This window comes from Phocoena phocoena, chromosome 7 (assembly GCF_963924675.1).
Source record: "Phocoena phocoena chromosome 7, mPhoPho1.1, whole genome shotgun sequence".
NCBI classification, from domain to species: Eukaryota; Metazoa; Chordata; class Mammalia; order Artiodactyla; family Phocoenidae; genus Phocoena; species Phocoena phocoena.
The window spans coordinates 5,961,910-5,968,373 of NC_089225.1; positions in this window are offsets into that span (position 1 = coordinate 5,961,910).

Here is a 6,464-nt window from a genome sequence, read left to right on the forward strand (position 1 = left end):
CTCCGGCATGAGGGGGATTCCCACGCTGGGAACCGTTCCAGCCCAGCTAAGCTATCCCAGGGTTTGTCAGCTGGCGGGAGAGCCCTCGGCCCTTAGCCTCCTCTGTGGTTGAACTTGCTAGGCCCTGGGGCAGGCCTATACCCTGCAGTGTGCAGGGTCCCCCATGGGACCACAGGCACCCAAGCTGAGTGGTTGTCGTCCCTGGTTACCCATTAACCAGCTAGTCCTCGAATCAAGTTTCAAGGAAGTCAGGCCTGCGCATTTATTGCCTGGTGGATCCCAGGAACATGACATGCCCTATGGCTTGCAGCCTGGGGCAAACTGTCTTGGTGATCCAGGTTCTAGCCTTCTGACAGTTGTGGCTTAAGGCAGTCTTTTTCAAACTGTAAAAAAACAAGCCCTCAACCCTCAGTAAGAAATACGTTTTACATGGTAATAGAGTTTCACAAAAACGACCCGTAATACAGTGATGTACTCTTGCCGTTGTCTATTCCTTTCTCTCTCTCTCTCATTTTTTTTTTTTAATGGAAAGAAAAGCTGCCAGGAGATATAGTTTTACAGAAACTATTGTGGAAAGTCTCAAACACAGAAAAGTAGAATAATGTAATCAGCTTCCATGTACCGGTCCCTCAGCTTCACAATGAACGTTTTGTCCATCTTGTTTCATCTACTGTATTCCCGTTTTTTCTTAGAATATCTTTCCTATTTTTAAAAATTGATGATCATGAAACACTCAATTGATCTTTTGACCTACCTATTAGTGCAACACCAATGTGTTTGATGATATCCAGACATATCTGTCTTTTCTGTCTTCAATACAAAACACAGCAGCAGGAAAGGACCTTCTTCACCTGTTGGCAGAAGCTTCCTGGCTCTGACGCATCGTGACCCTCCTTGACTTCCTGTGACCGAAGACAGAGCCCCCAACCTCTACGGGCAATAAGTACACATACCTGTTTGTTATTATCTGATGTGCATCGAATCCTCTGTAACTGTGATAACCTAGGAGCGGGGAAGGGCGGTGGGGCGGGGGAGGGGAGGAACTTGGGGATGGGAAGAAGACTTTTCACTGTGGTGTTTGAATTCTGTTGTATATATTTTACTTCAAAATTTTTATTTAAAAACATTTCAAACCCACACAGAGGTGTCAGGAACAAATGTAACAGTCCTGTACCCACCACCAAGTTCACATACTTGGCCTTCCTCCCCCTCCCCCTTCCCTCCCCCTCCCCATAGACAACTCCAGCCACCCTCAGCTCTGCCCCTGGGATGAAGCCAAAGAATTAGCATTCGGGGCAGCCCTGAGTTGAGTTATTTGCCATCCTGTAGGCTGTACCCCTTTGATGCTGGCTACCAGCACCTCGTGTTTTTATTTTGAAAATCCCACACGTCATGTCTCCTGGGTCTCCTCCCATCTGGGACAGTTCCACAGTCCTTGCCACTGTGGCACTTTGGCCAGTTGTTTTGTAAGACATTCCTCACTTTGGGTTTGTCTGATGTTTTTTCATTCATAGATTGAGGTTATGCATTTTGGGCAAGGATGCCATGGAAGCAATGTTGTGCCTGTGTCAGGACACCACATCAGGTGGTGTTGATGTGTATAATTACACGATACCTCGTTTTATTGCTCTTTGCTTTATTGCATTTTTCACAAACTGAAAGTTTGTGCCAACCCAGCATCAAGTAAGTCTTGTGGCACCATTTTCCCAACAGCATTTGCTCACTTTGTGTCTCTGTGTCACGTTTTGGCAATTCTCACAATAGTTCAGACTTTTCCTTACTAGTATATTTGTTATGGTTGTCTGTGGTCATTGACCTTTCATGTTCCTACTACTACTCGCTGAAAGCCCAGAAGATAGCACTTTTTTTTTTTAGCAATGAAGTATGTTTAAATTAAGGTATGTACATTGTTTTTTTTAGACATAATGCTATTACACACTTAATTGACTAAGGTATAGTGTAAACATAACGTTTGTATGCACTGGGAAAATAAAGTGTGACTCGCTTTGTAGCAATATTTGCTTTGTTGCGGCGGTCTGCAACCTAAACCAAAATATCTCCCAGGTACGCCTGTACTAGTCATGGTAACTTTGATCACTTAGTTAAAGTGATGTCTTCCTGAGGTTTCTCCACTGTAAAGTTATTGTTTTCCTTTGTAATTAATAAACATCCTGTGGGGAGAATCTTTATGACTATGTAAATGTCCTGTTTCTCCTCTTACATTTTCCTTCTAATTTTAGCATCCATCAGTGATTTTTTAAAAAATTTATTTATTTATAGCTGCATTGGGTCTCCATTGCTGTGCGCAGGCTTTCTCTAGTTGCGGCGAGCGGGCTTCTCTTGTTACGGAGCATGGGCTCTAGGCACATGCGCTTCAGCAGTTGTGGCACGTGGGCTCAGTAGTTGTGGCTTGCGGTCTCTAGAGCGCAGGCGCAGTAGTTGTGGTGCACGGGCTTAGTTGCTCCACGGCATGTGGGATCTTCCCGGACCAGGGATCGAACCCGTGTCCCCTGCATTGGCAGGCGGATTCTTAACCACTGTGCCACCAGGGAAGTCCCGCATCAGTGATTCTTGTTTGCAAGAGTTATTACTGTGTGGTGTTTTTTTTTAACCAAATGGTGATTTTCCTATTACCATTGTTCTTTCTACATTTGTTCTTTGGAATTCTGCTGTAAAAAAGAGCTGTCTCTTTCCCCCATTTATGTATTTATTCCATTATTTCTATATCTGTATGGACTTTTGGATGTTTATTTCATTCTATAGGTTATAGTCCATTACTATTACGTTTTTATTTTTGCTCAGACTGCACCACATTTGGCTATTGGGAGCTCCTTTGAGTTGGTCCCTGTGTCTATGATGTGTCCTCATCATCCTTGGAGCACTTCCTTATTGTCTGACACAAGATGTTGCAGGCTCATCTTGTACTTTCCCTGCTCCAGAGCTGCGATCAACCCTTTCTCTAGGAGCCCTGGTTTGTTTCACTGGAGAACGTATTTAGAAAGTAAGATCTAAGCATGAGTCAGATTTAACTTGGTTAAATGAAAATGCAGAACTGGGCTGCCATTGGGGCAGCTTGGGAAGGCGAGGAGCAAACTGTGCAGGGCCGAGAAGAGAGGCAGGGGGCACACAGACTGTGAGACTGAGAGCGAACCAGAGCGAGGGAGGGCAGCTGGGTCCCTCAGTCCTTGGCTGGGAGCACTGTGGGGACCTGGCCTCCATTCGGATAAAAGGATGGATTCAGAGCGGCAGTGTCCCTCCATTGGGCTCCACGCAGAGCTTGCCTCTGGGGTGCACCTGGGGCCGGGAGTTGAAAGGGAGAGGATGATTTTTCTTTTTTCCCTTGCATCGGTACTGCTTGAATTTTTTTTTTTTAAACCACATCATCTATTATTTTTAAAACAGAACAGAAAAGATCTATTCTGTTTTTTTCTTTAACAATGTCTATATTGTTTCATTTTCCTCAAACTGAACAACAGCGGAGGGGATGTGGATGGATTGTTACAGTGGGTTTCACCCACCACAAAATGTGTGTGTGTGTGTGTGTGTGTGTGTGTGTGTGTGTGTGTGTGTGGAGCAGTCCACCTGTACTCCGGTTCCAAATGATGAAAGCCTCAGGGCTCAGAGGGAGAGGGACTTTCAAACTCTTCTGATTGTCACCCACAGTTAAAAATAAAAAATATATTTTACAAGATGTCCTACCATAGAGACACACATTCAACTTAAAATTTCACGACACAATAGTCACTCTTGTTGTGTGTGACACTTTCTACCCCATGCAGGTTATTTCCCCCTACTTTGATTTCACAACATACTAATGAATGGATCAGGACCTGAAGTTTGAAAAACACCCCTCTAGGCCAGCTTCTTATTGTGCAAACAGGGAAACTGAGGCCCTAAGAAGGGAAGTGAGGGCCCAAACTGCTGCGGCTTCTCAGGATACATTTGCTTATGGCCTTTAAAACAATGCTACATTTTTACAGCTATTGGGGAGAAATAGGTCTGAATAATAAGAGTAGATTTTTAAAAAGTGTCCAGAGCTGGATGAAATTAGCCTAAGGGTCATGAACCAGAGATTTCCTGCCCTTATTCGATAGCCTCAAATTCCTAATATTGGAGGCTTTAGGCTCTTTAAGATAAAATAAACGTTTTGTCCTTCACCTACCCATGCATCCACTTACTCAGCAAATACGCACAGCTGGTCCTAGGCAGAAGCAGGCATGCACGATGGAGGTGGTGTACTTCGCCTTTGGGGTGCTTTCAGTCTCATCGGGAGGCAGCCGTAGAAGCAGCCACAGAGGACCTTGCAGTGACAGAGATGAACAGGGTGGGAGTGAGGGCTGTCAGCCTGGCAGGATGGGAGTGTGACCATTGGAAAGTCATCTTTCTGAGCCTCAGTTTCCTCCCCTGGAAAATGGGGCAGCTAAGACCTACCCGCCTGAGTCCTAGTGAGCCTGGGAAGCATCCAGCACAGGGAGGCTGGGGAGGGCTTCAGGCGAGCATGGCGGGGAGGCCTGCGGAGGGAAAGGGAGGAGAGGAGACAGTCTGTGGGGGACCTGCAGGCCTGAGAGGTGGGACTGGTTGAGGATTTGGGGTCTGGAGAGCAAGGCGTGATGAGAATGACAAGAGGGGCTGGAGACGCAGCAGCCCCAGGATGGAAGCCTTGTCTGCCTGCCACACAATGGAGGTTAAACTTCATCCTGTGGGCAAGGAGGCCACCGTGAAGGGGAATTGAAACAGACTGGGACCTGGGACCTGGGACCCATTGCTGCAGTGCTTGCACCTGGACAAACATGTCCTCAGTGATGTTTGCAACAGGTACAAAGAAACTATGAGAAACTAAATACAGAGAAACTAAATACAAAGAAACTAAAAATAACTGTGTACATGCGCAGCTGGGGCAAATTCTGGACAATATGATATAAAAAGACCAAAATCCCAGCTGCCACTTCTGAAGAGCTGGGAGCAAAAGCAGGGTACCGCGCATGCCCCCTGCATGCAGCACCACCAAGGGGGTGGGCAGAGCACCTCAGCCGCCCCTCCGGCCAGACCCCTGGGCACACCCCTCCCCTCACCCCATATGAGGAACCAGTTCACTCCCCACACCCCACACTCCCCCGGGGAGGGAGCGAGCAAGGGAACCTGTTGGTTGTTCTCGCTCCCTCCTGCTCTAGCAGGGGCCCCAATGAAGCCTTGCCCGGCCTCTTATCAATTTCTATTTATTAAGGAGGCCAAGAACCCTGGTCGGTAACAGAGTGACATGGCCAGATCTGTATCCTTTACCCTGACTCAAGAGATGCCTGCAGCTCTAAGGAAACTGGTCAAAATCTGACACCGTGCAGCACTTGAAAGACACCCGGTAAGTTGACTCAAGAATAGAAAACGGGGGCTTCCCTGGCGGCGCAGTGGTTGAGAGTCCGCCTGCCGATTCAGGGGACGCGGGTTCGTGCCCCGGTCCGGGAAGATCCCACATGCTGCGGAGCGGCTGGGCACATGAGCCATGGCCGCCGGGCCTGCGCGTCCGGAGCCTGTGCTCCGCAGTGAGAGAGGCCACAACAGTGAGACGCCCGCGTACTGCAAAAAAAAAAAAAAAAAAAAAAAGAATAGAAAAGGGGGCACTTCCCTGGTGGCACAGTGGTTGGGAATCCGCCTGCCAGTGCAGGGGACACGGGTTCGATCCCTGGTCCCGCAACAAGAGAAGCCACCGCAATGAGAAGCCCGCTTTCCAGTTAGAGGAGGCAAGCTGAGGCATGAAGGCAGCTGCAGCCTCTCCCAGCCAAGTGCAGGGACCATCCGTGCTAGTCCGAGACCTGGCCCTGACATCAGAGGGAATTCTCCAGCCCTCCATCCTCTGAGGGTCTGCCCTGGAGAGTCACTTCAGGCTGAGCTCAGGAACTCAGTCCCTGAACCCCTTGGAGGGGCCAGGTATCTGAGCACCTGAGGTGGGGTGTCACAGTGAAAAGGCAGGGTGCTGTATCACCCAGATCCAATTGGAATCCTGCTTCTTCCACCTACAAATTAGGTGATTTTAGGAAAGTTAGTCAACTTTGCCCTGGACTACAGTTTCCTCATTGTCAAGTTGGGGGCGGGGGTAAGTGTGAATGAGGTAATGTGTTTAAAGTCTGTTGTAAGCCCCCAGTTAGGAGTCACTCTAAATGTGATCTCATACTCTTCCTTTACAGATGAGGAAGCTGAGGTCAGAGAGGTTAAGGGACTTGCCCAAGGCTACACAGCTGGCAGAACCAGGAGCCCACTGGTGGTCGGACTAGGTAGCCCATGTACCTCCTAGGAGCTGGTGCTGCTCCAGACTCGGTTCCACAAGAAGAGCCCCGGCTGGCTGCACCCAGCCTGAAACGACGTGTACCTGGCAACCTAGTCCCAGGGGCCACAGTGTGCAGGGATGAGTCACAGCAACCCACTCCAGCAAGGAGACCCCCTCCTCCCCAGCCTGCTCGCGGCCCAGACCT